Genomic DNA, 14,737 nt, shown 5'->3' with positions numbered 1-14,737 from the left:
AAAAAATACAAAAATTAGCTGAGTGCGGTGGCCTGTAATCCCAGTTACTTGGGAGGCTGAGGCAGGAGAATCACTTGAACCCCAGAGTCAGAGGTGGCTGTGAGCCGAGACCGAGCCATTGTACTCTAGGCTGGGCAAAAAGAACAAAACTGGCTCAAAAAAAAAGTTTCATAGTTTTACATCTTACATTTAAATTCATGATTCATTGTTTTCATACACTTATTCATTTTAATTGAAATATAATTCACAAACCATAAAATTTATCATTTTTAAGTATACAGTTTGGTGATTTTAGTATATTCACAGGATTGTGCCATCGTCACTGCTATCTAGGTCCAGAACATTTTCATCACCCCAAATGAAACCACACCTGTTTGCGGTCTCTCCCACTCTCCTCCCAGCAACTCCTGGCAACCAGTAATTGACTTTTATTTCTACGGGTTTGTTTATTCTTGAAATTTCAAATAAATAGAATTATATGACATCATATGTGACACTTTATGTCTGACTTCTTTCACTTACCATGTTTTCAGTGTTTATCTATTATAGCATATATCAATGCTTCATTTTTATGGCTGAATAATATTTCATTGTATGGTTATACTATATTTATTTATCCACTCATCAGTTGATGAACATTCAGTGGTTTCCCCTTTTTGTTTTCCATAAATAATGCTTCTATGAACATCATGTATAAATTTTTGTATGAGCATGTTTCCAATCCCCTTAGGTACAGATCAAGAATAGAGATGCTGGATCATATGATAATTGTTTATTCTTTTGAGGAACCAACAAACTGTTTTTCATAGTGACAGCACCATTCTACATTCTCAGAGTAACAGGACTTTAATTTTGCCATATTCTTGCTAATGCTTGTTATCTTCTGGTTATTTTCTTTATTTTGTAAATGGCTATGTTAGTGAATGCAATGTGCTATCCTGTGGTTTTGCTTAGCATTTTCTAAGGACAAATGATATTGAGCAACTTTTCGTACTTTTTGGCCATTTGTCAGTCACCTTTGAAGAAGTGTTTATTCATGTCTTTTGTCCATTTTTAAATTTATTTTATATCTTTTTATTGTTGAGTTGTAAAAGATTTTTAGACATTCTGGATACTAGACCCTTATCAGAGATATGATTGGCAGATGTTTTCTGACATTTTGTGTATTATCTCTGCATTTTCTTGATTGTGTCCTTTGATGCACAAAAGTTTTAAATTTTGTTGAAGTCTAACATGTCTATTTATTTTTTTTGGTTGCTTGTGCTTTTGGTGTCATATCTAAGAAACTATTGCCTAATCCAAGGTTACAAAAATTTACACCTATGTTTTCAGCTTTATTATTCTAGATCTTAAATTTTGGTCTTTTACTTCTTTTGAGCTATTTTCTATATATGATGTGAGGTAGTGGTCCAAATTTCTTTTTCGTGCAGATACTTAATCGTCTTACTGCCATTTGTTGAAAAGAATATTCTTTCTCCATCGAATGGTTTTGACATCCTTGTCAAAAATCAATTGACTACAGATGTATGGATCCATTTCTGGCTCTCAATTCTATCAAATTGATCAATGTGTCTATTCTTATGTCATTGGCACACTGTCTTAATTATTGCAAATTAGGAGCAAGTTTTGAAATTGTAAGTGGTGAGTTTTCCAACTTTGTTTTACTTTTTAGTTAATTTATTTATTTTTGAGATAGGATCTCACTCTATCACCCAGGCTGAGTGCAATGATAAGATGACAGCTCACTGTAACCTCAACCTCAGGCTTAAATGATTCTCCCACCTCAGCCTCATTGGTAGCTGGGACTATAAGCACATGCCACCATGCTCAGTTATGTTTTTAAAGGATTTGTAGAGACAGGGTCTTGCTATGTTGCTCAGGCTGGTTTTAAACCCCTGGATGCAAGCAATCTTCCTGCCTTGGCCTCCTGAAGTGCTGCAATTATAGGACTGAGCCACCATGCTTGGCCTGTTTTACTTTTTCAAGTTTTAAAAAAAAATTCCATATGAATATTAAAATTAGCTTATCCATTTCTGAAAAAAGAAGCAGTTGGAATTTTGACAGAGAATGCGTTGAATCTGTCTATCAATTTGTAAAGTTTTGGCATCTTAATAATTTTAAGTCTTATATGAACATAAATGTCTTTCCATTTATTTAGGTCTTATATTTCTTACAGTATTTCAATATTTTGTAGTTGTTAGTGTATGAGATGTATGAGTCTTACAACTCCATAGTTAAATTGATTTCTAAGTATCTTATTTTTTTATGTATTATAAATGGAATTCTTTCCTTCCCTTCCCTTTTCTTCCCCTCCCCTTCTCCCTCCTCTCCCCTCCTCTCCCTTCCCCTTCCCTCCCCCTCCCCACTTCCTCTTCCTTCCCTTCTCTCCCTCCCCTTTCCTCCCCTTCCCTCCCCTCCCCACTTCCCTCGCCTCCTCTCCTTACCCCTTCTCTCCCCTTCCCCTCCCCTCTCCTTTCTCTCCCCCTCATCTCCCTGTCCTCTTTCCCGCCTTTCCCTCTCCCCTCCCCCTCCCTTCCCCCTTCCTTCCTCATTCCTTCCTCCTTCCCTCCCCCTCCTCTCCCTTTCTGTCATTTTCCTTTTTTTCCCTCCTTTTCCATCTCTTGCCCTCCCATCCCTTTCTTTCCCTTCCCTTTTTCTTCTTTTCCCTCCCTTCCCCTCTACTCCCCTATTCTTTCCTTTCCCTCCCTTCCCCTCCCCTTTTCTCTTCTCCCTCCCCTCCCATCCTCTTTTTCTTTTGACAAGATCTTACTCTGTCACGTGTCCTGGAGTTCAATGCCATGATCATGGTTCATTGCAGCCTCAAATTCATGGACTCCAGCAATCCTTCCACCTCAGCCTCTGAAATAGCTGAGACTACAGGCGGCCAGTACCACATCTGGCAAATTTTTCTATTTTTTGTTGCGATGGGGTCTCACTATGACTGTTCTCAAACTCCCGGCCTCAAGCAATCCTCCCACCTCACCCTCTCAAAGTGCTGAGATTACAGGTTCAAACCACCATGCCTGGCCTGGAATTGTTTTCTTAGTCTCATTTTCAGATTATTCATTTCTAGTGTATAGAAATATAATTAACTTTATACATTAATCTTGTTTCTTGCAAACTTGTGCAACTCATATATTAGCTCTAATCGTTTTTGGTGAATTCTTTATGGTTTTCTATATTTCAAATTATGTCATTTGCAAAGAGAGAGAGTTTTACCTCTTTCTTTCCAATTTGGATGCCTTTCGTTTCTTTTTTCTTCCCTAATTGCCCTGACTAAAACTTCCAGTACAATGTTGAATAGAAGTGAGAGTAGATTCCTTGTACTGGTGCTCATTTTAAGGGGAAAGATTTTACTTACTATAGTAAAATAGTTTTATATCATTTTATATACTTAAATTACTAACTATAATTTAACTGTGGATTTTTTGTAGGTGGTCTTTATCAGGTTGAGAAATTTCCTTTTAATTCTTAGTTTTCCAAGCGTTTTCATTCTGAAAGGGTATTAGGTATTGTCAAATGAATTTTTTAAAAAAATTACTAACTGAGGGCCGGTTGTGGTGGCTCATGCCTGTAATCTCAGGACTTTGGGAGGCTGAGGTGTGTGAATCATGAGGTCAAGAGAGCGAGACCATCTCAGTCAACATGGTGAAACCCCGTCTCTACTAAAAATACAAAAAATTAGCTGGGCATGGTGGCACATGCCTGTAATCCCAGCTACTCAGGAGGCTGAGGCAGGATAATTGCCTGAACCCAGGAGGCGGAGGTTGCAGTGAGCCGAGATTGTTCCATTGCACTCCAACCTGGGTAACAAGAGCAAAACTCTGTCTAAAAAAAAAAATTACTAACTGAATCTCTTTACTTGTTGGAAGCCTATTAAAACTTTCTATTTCCTCTTGAGTCAATTTTGAAAGTTTGTGGCTTTCTAGGAATATGTTCATTTCATCTAGGCTCACTAATTTGTTAGCATACAATTTTTTCGTAGTGTTCTCTTATATTCCTTTTTTACTTACGTAAACTCAGTATTAACATCTCTTCTTTTATTCCTGATTTTACTAACATGATTTATTTTTAATTGGCCACTCTAGCTAAAAGCTTATCAATTTTCTTGATCTTTTTAGACAACCAACTTGGTTTTGTGAATTTTCTCTATTTTTTCTATTCTCAATTTTATTTATTTCTATTCTAATCCTTATTATTTTTGTGTAGCGGCTTTGGATTTAGTTTATTCTTCTTTTTCTAGTGTGTTAAGGTGGAGGATTCGGTTGTTGATTTGAGTGATTTGAGTTTACAGTCAGAAGTTTTCTTCTAAGAACTGCTTTCACTACATTCTGTAAGTTTTTATTTGTTGTGTTTTCATTTTGTTCATCTGAAAGCATTTCTAAATAACCTTGTGATTTCTTCTTTAACTTGGTTATTTAGGAGTATGTTGTTGAATTTCCCAAATAATCTTCTATTATTAATTACTAATTTTATTTCATTGGGGCTGTAACATATACTTTGACCTCAGCCCTTTTAAACAGATTAACACTTGTTTTATAGTTATCCTAACTTATGATCTAGCCTGGAAAATACTTTATATGCATTTGAGAAGAATGCACATTCTGTTGCTGTTGGCTGCAGTCCTCTCTAGATATCTGTTAGTTCTAGTTGGTTAACAGTGTTGTTCAAATGTTCTATTTTCTTGCTGATCTGTCTAGTTGTTCTATGTGTTATTGAAAGTGAGGGACTGAAGTGTCCAACTATTACAGTTGAATTGTGTGTGTTCCTTCAAACCTGTCAGATTTTGCTTTACTTATTTGAGGCTTTGTCGTTAGGTACATATATAGTTTGTTAATTTTAAAATATTCATTCTACCAATTTCTGCCTTTAAAATTTCTTTGTTTATTTTAATTGACATAATAATTGTACATATTTGTGGGGTACAGTGCAATGTTTTGATACATATATGCATTGTGTAATAATTAAACCAGGGCATTTAGCATAGCCACCATCTCATACATTTTATCATTCTCTGTGATGAGAACATTCAAAATCCTCTCTTCCAGCTATTGTGGAATGTGTAATACAAAATCGTCAACCATAGTTACCCTCCTGTGCAACAGAACATTAGAACTTATTCCTCTTCTCTAACTGTAACTTTGTACACATTGACCAATCTCTCCATATTCCCCTTCCTGTTACTCTCCCCAGCATCTGGTAACCACTCTTCTACTCTCTACTTCAGTGAGATCAATTTCTTTAGATTCCACTTATGAGTGAGGTTACTCAGTTTTTGTCTTTCTGTGTCTGGCTTATTTTACTTCACGTAATGTCCTCCAGGTTTATCTATGTTGCCATGAATGACAGGATTTCCTTCTTTTAATGGCTGAATAGTAGCCCATTGTGTATATATACATTTTCTTTATTCATTCATCAATTGACGGACATTTAGGTTGATTCCGTAACTTGGCTATTGTAAAAAATGCTTCAATAAACATAAGAATGCCTACTTCAACATACTGAATTCATTTCCTTTAGATAAATATTCAATGATGGGATTGTTAGATTTTATATTTCTACTTTTAATTTTTTGGTGGAAGCTTCATACTATTTTCCATAGTGGCTGTACCAATTTACATTCCCACCAGCAGTGTGTACTATTCCCCTTTCTTCACATCCATGCAATCATTTGTTATTTTTTGTCTTTTTGATAGTGGCCATTCTAAATGGGGAGAGATGATATTTCATTGTAGTTTTGATTTGCATTTCCCTGATGATTAGTTTTGTTGAGCTTTTTTTTTTTCATGTACCTGTTGACCATTTCTCTGTCTCCTTTTGAGAAATATCTATTCAGACCTTTTGGCCATTTTTAAATTGAATTATTTGATTGTTTTGCTATTGAATTATTTGAGGTCCTTATATAGTCTCAATATTAGAATATACTTCAGATGCACAATTTTAGCCTATTCTGTAGGTTGTCTGTTCACTTTATTGATTGTTTCCTTTACTGTGCAGAAGATTTTTTGTTTGATAGAATCCTCTATTTTTATTTTATTTTTATTGCCTGTGCATTTAAAGTCTTATTCAAAATTATTTTTATTTATTTTCTGTTTTTTATTTTTATTTGGGTTTTTTTGAGACAGGGTCTTGTTTTGTTGCCCAGGCTGGAGCACAGTGATGCAATCATGGCCCACTGCAGCCTTGACCTCCTGGGTACAAGCTATCTTCCCACTTCAGCTCCAACCACCCCCTACCCCACTCCTACTTAAGCTGGGATGGGACTACAGGCACATGCCACCACATCTAGCAAATTTTTTAATTGTTTGTGGACAGAAGAGTCTCACTATGCCCAGGCTGGATGTGAACTCCTAATCTCAAGTGATTTTCCCATCTCAACCTCCCAAAGTGCTGGGATTACAGACATGAGCCATCAAGCTTCACTGTCTTATCCAAAAATTCTTTGTCCATACCAATGTCATGAAGCACATTGCCAATGTTTCCTTCTAGTAATTTTAGGATTTGGGATCTTACATTTAAATCTTTAATCCGTTTTAAATTGATTTTTGTGTATAGTGAAAGATAGGAGTCTAGCTTTATTCTTCTGCATGCGGATATCTAGTTTTTCCAGCACCATTTATTATCTGACTTTTAATTAGAAACTTTAATCCATTAAAGTTTAATTACTTACATCATAGGATTTTCAGGTGCCATTTTGTTTTTTGTTTTCTACATGTCTTTCTTTTTTGTTCATCAGTTCCTTCACTGTTGTCTATATTTGTGTTAAACAAATATTTTATAGTGTACCATTTAAGGTTTCTTTCTTGTTTTTTTTTTAACTACATATTTTTGAATTATTTTCTTAGGGATTGTCCTAAGGATTACTATTAATATCTTAATTTGTTTAAAAAAATTGATTTGTTTTAATACCAACTAAATTTAAATAGGTTATAAAAACTTTGCTCATATATGACTTCATTTCTCTCCTCCTATTTTGCTATTATTTTCATAAATTAAATCTTTATATATTATGTGCCCTTCCTTAAATTTATTGCATTATGAAATTGTCTTTTGAATCAGGTTGAAAACAGAAAATACATTCATACTTTACTTTCATTTGTGTAATTGCTTTTCTGATGTTTATTGCGGGTTCAAGTTACTGTTTGGTATCCTTCTATTTCAGCCAGAAGGGCTGCCTTTAGCATTTCTTGTGAGGTAGGTCTTCTAGTAACAAACTCTGTCAATTTTTGTTTATCTGGGAATTTCTAAATTTCTCCTTTCTCTATGAAATTTGACTAGATATAAAAACTTGGTCAACAGTTTTTTCTTTCAAAAATATCATGTCAATATTTTCTGGCCTCCATAGTTTCTGTCAAGAAACCAGCTGTTAATCTTATTGAGGGTCTTTTATATATAATAAATTTGTTTTTTGCATTTTTTTAAGATTCTCTCTTTGTCTTTGACTTTTGCGGTTTGATTATAATGAGTCTATGTGTAGATCTCTTTGAGTATATGCTATATGGAGTTCACTGAGCTTTATCAATGAATAAATTAATGTTTTTCATAAAATAAGAGAAGCTTTTAGGCATTTTTTTCTTCAAAATTTTTTTTTACCCCATTCTCTCTTTGTTTTTCCATTGAGACTCTCATTATGTTGTACACTTGATGGTATACAACTATCAAGTCCCATAAGTCTCTGCTGGACTTTTCATTTTTATTCATTCTTTTTTCTGTTTCTTAGCCTGGAAAATTTCAATTTACATACTTTCAAATTTATGTATTCTTTTGCCTGCTGAAATCTGAGTAAGACTTTCTAGTGAAGTTTTAATGTTAGTTTTTATTTTAGTTTATGAAAGTACTGTTCAATTCCAAAATTTCTATTTGATTCCTTATAATTTCAATCTTATTTTTAGTCTTTATTTGGTAAAACATTATTCATATACTTTCCTTAGTTTTTTAGACATGACTTCTTTTAGCTTTTTGAACTTATGTAAAATAGCTAATTTAAAGTCGTTTTATTCTAAGTCCAGCTTCTGAGCTTTCCTGGGGATGATCTCTATAGATTGCAATTTTTTTCGGTGTAAGGATCATAATTTCTTGTTTATTTACAGGTCTTATGTTTTTGTTGTTGTTGAAAAGAACACATTTCCAATTATATAATGTGTGACTCTGGAAATCAGACCATTCCTATTCCCCAAGGTTTGTTGTTGCTTCCTATTACAGTTGTTACTGTTTTTTTGTTTAGATGTTTCTTAACTAATTCTATAAAGTCTGTATCTTTGTTATGTGTGGTCATTGAAATCTCTGTTCAACTAACTTTATGATCAGCTAATGATGGAACAAAATTTCCTTAAAGGCCCAGAGCTAATAAGTCTCCCAGTCTTTTTTGAGTGGCACTGTGTAGGTGGTGGGGAATGCCTGTAACACTCAGCCAGGAGATTACAACTCTGCCTTAGCCTTCACTTCCTGCTTGGGCAGAGACTTGCAGTCAATTAAAGGTGAGAGATTAGGACTTAGGTTTTTCATAAGCATGTGAACAGCTGTGCACAGCTCTGTTCATGTATGTAGACTTCTAGCTTCTCAAAAATATGTCAAAGACCCTAACGTATTTCATTTTTCAGAATTTTCTGTCAAGCTTTTTTGTTAGTTTATTGTTTGCCCTGTTATCGATCACTTCAGGCAGCTGTGGTATTAAGACATTAGAGAAATGCCCCCAGAAAGAGGTATTTATCATTGGACAACTTTGAGTAAGCCCAACCAAAAGACCAGCCTTTCCAGTTGTGTATTTTAGGAAGCCTCTAAAAAGATGAAACAGTAAATTTTAAAAGAATATGATATTTCTATTTCCTCTAGTGCTGGGATTCAATGCTTTTATTTTTCTTGGCTAACAAACAGCTGGAGAGTGTTTAATAGGACTAATATAAGTTAAAATGCCACAAAGCTCACTGTTCTTATTGAGATTCAGCAATTTTTATTGCCTAAACATCTCTAGGCTTGCTGCAAGCTTTTGGTCAATTTCCAGAGTTCTGAAAAAGTTGATTCTGACCACTTTTTTTTTTAATGCTTTTTATTGCTCTTCTATAAGGGGACACACTTTTGTTGGCTCTTATGTCACAATTTTTGCTCCATCACTTTCTATGACTTATTAGAGGATTTTTTTTTGTATAGGTTATGAACCTTGGATCGAGATTCTTTTACTTTTTCTTGTTTTTTGTTTGTTATTGTTGTTTGTTTGTGTGTGAGTGGTCACTCATTTAGCAGCATTTATTGAAAAGGTAGTTTATTTGCACTTACATATAAATTTTATAATAATCTAGTTTATATCTACATAAAGTATTATTGATATTTTGATAGAAATTAGGTTAAACCTGTTTGGGGAGTATTGACATTTTTATGTTGAGTCTTTTAACCCGTATATGTGATATGTCTTGCCATTTGTTTAGATCTTTTTTAATTTTTTTCATCTGTGCTTTATTGTATTCGGCATTAAAGTCTGGTACATATTTTGTCAGATTTATAATAAGTCATTTAAATTATCCTCAAGCAATTTTAAATGGCATTGTATTTTTCATTTTGGTGTCTATATTTTTATTATTAGCATACAAAAGTATAATTGAGTTCTGTAAGTGGATCTTGTGTCCTGCAACTTTGCTAAATTTACCCATTATTTATTTTCCCGCCTTACCATGTTGGCTAAAACTACCAGCACTATGTTAAATAAGAGTGGGGACAGTGAATGTCTTTGACTTTTTTCCAATCAGAGAGGAAAGTGTTTAGTCATTCACAATTAAGTATAATATTAGGTAAAGATTTTTGCACGTTACCAATTGATGAAATTTCCTCTATTTATAGTTTTATAAGTGATTTTAAAAATCAGAAATGAGTGTTGAGTTTATTCAGATACTTTTTACACATTGCTGTAATCATATAAATTTACTTCTTTCACTTGTTAATATGATAGACCATACTGATTAATTTACAAAAATTGATCTGGCCAGCCTTTCTTCTTTGGAATAATCCCCAATGACCATGGGATATAGTTCTTTTTATGTATTGCTGAATTCTCTCACTAATATTCTCTTAAGGATCTTTGCATCTACATTTATAAGGAACATTGCTCTGTAGTTTTTGTTTTAGTAGTGTCTTTGTCTTATTTAGATGTCAGCGCAGTACTAGCTTCATATAATGAATACAGCAGTTTTTCCTTCTTTTCTATATTTTAGTTCTATTTTTGGCAGTGATTGGGTAAAAATAGTGTTTGTTATCTCCTAAATGTTTCCTAGAATTTTCCGATGTAACTATCCAGAACAAGGTGTATTGAAGGAGGGGATATTGGGGGAGGAGTAGCTTTAAAATGATCAACTCAATTTCCTAATAGTTACAGTTTTATTCAAATTTCTATAGTATATCAGATGTCAAAATACTTTGCAATTTTGTGGGATTGCTCCATTTTAATCGAAGCTGTCAAATTTATGTAGATAGAGATGTTTCTAGAATTTCCTTACTATTCTCTTGAAGTCTACAGAGTCTGTATGATATTTAATTTAATTTAATCTCAGATACTGGCAATTTGTGTTGGTCTTGCTAGAGGATCTAGAGGATTGTCAATGTTACTAATCTTTTGAAAGAACCATCTGTTAATTGTGATGATTTCTAATATTGTTTTTCTGTTTCTAATCTCATAGATTTCTGCTATTATTTTATTATTTCTTTCATTATTATGCTTTGGATAAACTTTGCAGTTCTTTTTCTAGGTTATTAAAGTGAGAACTTAGGTTATTTGAGAATTTGTCTCTTTTCTAATATAGGTAATTCAAGCTGTAAATTTTTGTTTCACCGCTGCTTTAACTGTTTTCTATAAATTACGATGTTGTTTTTTCATTCTTATTCAGTTTGACATATTTTTCTGATTTCCCATGAGAATTCCTATTTGATTCATGGATTATTTAAAAGAGAAGTATGTGTTTTAGTTTTCAAGTGTTTGCATATTTTAAGTTCATCTTCCTGTGATTGATTTCCTGTTTGATTTCATTGTGGTTGGAAAACATGGTCTCTATATAGTTTTGATTTTTAAATTTTTTTTGAGCTTTTTTTATGGTCTAGGATATAATACACCTTAAAATATATTTTTGGCCAGGCACGGTGGCTCAAGACTGTAATCCCAGCACTTTGGGAGGCCGAGGTGGGTGGATCACGAGGTCGAGAGATCGAGACCATCCTGGTCAACATGGTGAAACCCCATCTCTACTAAAAATACAAAAAATTAGCTGGGCGTGGTGGCGCGTGCCTGTAATCCCAGCTACTCAGGAGGCTGAGGCAGGAGAATTGCCTGAACCCAGGAGGCGGAGGTGGCGGTGAGCTGAGATCACGCCATTGCACTCCAGCCTGGGTAACAAGAGTGAAACTCCGTCTCAAAAAAAAAAAAAATTTAAAAAATTTTTTAAATTTATGTTGGAGTCTCACTCTCTCTCCCAGGCTGAAGTGCAGTGGCATGATCTTGACTCAATGCAACCTCTACTTCTCAGGTTTAAGCAATTCTCCTGCCTCAGCCCCCTGAGCAGCTGGTATTACAGGCATGTTCTGCTGAGTAGCTGGGATTACAGGTATGTGCCACCACACCTGGATAACTTTTGTATTTTTAGTAGAGATGGGGTTTTACCACATTGGCCAGGCTGATCTTGAGCTCCTGATCTCAAATGATCCACCCACATCAGCCTCCCAAAGTGCTGGGATTACAGGTGAGAGCCACAACACGCAGCCCACATTTTAGTATATATTTCACAAACATTTGAAAAGAATGTGTAATGTATATTCTGCTATTGTTGAGTGGAGTATTCTATAAATGCATATTGATAGTGCTATTGAGTTCTTTCTTTGCTGACTTTCTATAGATTTATCTATTAATTTTTGATAGAGTGATGATGAAGTCTTACACTATTTCTATTTCTACAGCTATTTTCCACTTTAGGTCTATTAAATATGTTTCATATATGTTGTAACTCTGTTATTTGTTAACTTATTTAGGATTGGTACATCTTCTTGGTGAATTGACCCTTTTATCATTATATGGTGTACTTCCCCACCTCTGATATTTTTTTTTTTGTTCTGAAGCCTAATTCATATGATATTAACATGGCTACTTCTCCTCTCTTTTAATATTTACATAATATACTTTCCCATATTTTGTTTTTAATATGTTTATATCATTATCAATGAAGTGAGTTTTTGTAGACAAGATAGAGTTTGGCCATGTTTTACAATGTACCTTACCAATCTCTGTCTCTTAATTGGCATACTTAGACCATTTACAATTAGTGTAATTATTGATGATATGCAGACTTTTCAAAAATAAAAATTCTATTTCTTGTTTTCTGTTTATTCTATTTCTTTCCTGTGTTTTACTTTTCCTCTGTGTTCTTATGGGTTACTTGAATATTTCATTTAGAATTCCATTTTATCTGTAACATTTTAGTGTCTTTTTTTTTTTTTTTTTTTTTTTTGGCAGAGCTAGCTGAATTGTTTTGCAGCTGGAGGCATGGGCAAATGGAGTCCTCAGGCAGTAAACTCCCCGCAGGTAGACTGAGGGCTAGGGCTGAGCCTCAGGTAGGCCTCCTGTTCCCTGTGCTCCCTTGCATAAGGACCTCCCTTCTGGACTCTGGGGCAGCCTCAGGAGGGGCAGGCTGGGAGGGGCAGTGACAACTGTTCACTTGGGCAGGATGTCAGAGGACTCGGACACCGGCCTCCCATCATGGGTCTCAATCTTCTTTACAACGACTGCCTTGATGGCCTTGGTGGTGCCAGTGCCACTGAAGGAGCTGGAGCCTGTGACAGAGCCAAAGCTGGAGCCCAGGCCATAGCTGAGGCTGGAGCTTGTGAGGCCCCCATAGGCCAGGCTCAGACTACCTGCATAGCCACTGGTGGTCTTTGTATGGATACTCATGTTCTGCATCCTACATTCCAGCTGACTCTCCTTACCCTCCAGTAGCTTGCGGTAGGTGGAAATCTCAAGGTCCAGGGCCAGCTTGACGTTCACCAGCTCCTGGTACTCACGTAGCTGCCATGCCATGTCCTGCTTGGCTTGCTGCAGGGCAGTCTCCAGGTCCTCCTGCTTGGCATGAGCATCCTTAATGGCCAGCTCCCCGCTCTGCTTAGCATCTGTGATAGCATCCTCCAAGGAAGTCCTCTGGCCTTTGAGGCCCTCAGTCTCAGCCTGGAGCCGCCTGATGCTTTGGTTCATCTCAGGGATCTCAGTCTTTGTAACCGCAAGTCATCCCCATGTTTCCCAGCCTGCGTCTGCAGCTCCTCATACTTGATCTGGTCCATGCTCTCCACCTCAGCCCAACTGTGGTTGGTAGTCTCCACATACTGTGCCTGACCTCAGCAATGATGCTGTCCATGCCCCGGGAGCAGCTGTTGTCCATGGACAGCACCACAGACATGTCTGAGATTGCGGACTGCAGCTCCCAGGTCTTGTCTTCATACAGCTGCCTGAGGAAGTGGACCTTGACAGTCAGCCCTTCCAGGTGAGACTCCAGCTCCACCTTGTTCATGTAAGCTTCATCCACATCCTTCTTGAAGAGGACAAATTCATTCTCCATCTCTGTACGCTTATTGATCTCATCCTCCTACTTGTTCTTGACGTCCTCCACCAGCCCCTGCATGTTGCCAAGCTCTGCCTCCAGCTTCAGCTTTTCCTGGCCCAGAGTCTCCAGCTGCCATCTAAGGTTGTTGATGTAATTCTTATTTATGTTGTCCATGTTGTTCCAAGCTGTCTTCTGCTACTACAGGAGGCTCCACTTGGTCTCCAACATCTTGTTCTGCTGCTCCAGGAACTGCACCTTGTCAATGAAGGAGGTAAACTTGTTGCTGAGGGTCTTGATCTGCTTCTTCTGCTGGGTATGCATGGCCTGGATGTTGGGGTCCACTTCCAGGTTAAGGGGGCTCAACAGGCTCTGGTTAGCCATGATGGCAGTGATACCTCCCATGCCCATGCCCATGCCCATACCACTGGCCCCAGCATAGCCTGCACCCAGGCCACCTCGGAAGCTGCTGCTGCCCACTCAGAAGAAACATGAGGAGCTGATGCGGGCACTGGGCCCACTCATGTAGGAGTGGCTGCTGAAGGCCCAGGGGCCAGAGGCGGACACCTTGCAGGACTTCTGGGTCACCCTGATGGACATGGTGGAGGCAGGAGTGGAGGCAGGTGGGTTGAACCAGGCAGAGATTCTAGAAGGAGCAGAGAAGCTACTTCTTCTAGAGTCTATTTTTAATAGCATTTTAGTGGTTGCTCTGTTCCCTCCATTCTGCTATTGACCCCATCGATGAAGTTGATTATTTTGGTTACCGTATTTTTCAGTGTTAAAATTTTTAGTTGGTTCTTCTTTGTATCTTCTGTTTCTTTGCTGAGGTTAGTTATTTGCTCATATTTTTCTATTTTATTTGCTTAAAACATGTTTGTAATTGTTTGTTAAAACATTTTTATCATTCCTTCTTTAAAATATATTTACCAGATAATTTTTTGTTATCTTGGCATTTGCATACATTCATTGCCCTTTTCATTCCATTTGAGGTCACCCTGCTCTCTTTGATGAATAATTTTTTTTATTAAAACCCAGACCTTTTTTTGTATTATGCTATAAGACTTTGGATCTCATTTAGACTTTCTGTTATACTCAGTTTCCCCTGACACTGCTCTGCGGGAGACGGGAGGATGCCACCTTGTTATTTCCAGCTGAGGGTTGAAGTCCAGCTTCTCTAC

General features: G+C 36.5%; 1 pseudogene; it reads right to left on the bottom strand.

Annotated features, from left to right (window-relative positions):
* Nucleotides 1–12,682: 12,682 nt before the first annotated feature.
* LOC101036030 (keratin, type II cytoskeletal 8 pseudogene) lies at nt 12,683–14,159 on the bottom strand (annotated as a pseudogene).
* Between the last annotated feature and the right edge of the window lie 578 nt (nt 14,160–14,737).

Source organism: Saimiri boliviensis, chromosome 1 (genome assembly GCF_048565385.1).
Source record: "Saimiri boliviensis isolate mSaiBol1 chromosome 1, mSaiBol1.pri, whole genome shotgun sequence".
NCBI lineage: Eukaryota > Metazoa > Chordata > Mammalia > Primates > Cebidae > Saimiri > Saimiri boliviensis.
The sequence above is the reverse complement of the archived record's forward strand: the minus strand, read 5'-3'. Positions and strand labels throughout refer to the sequence as shown.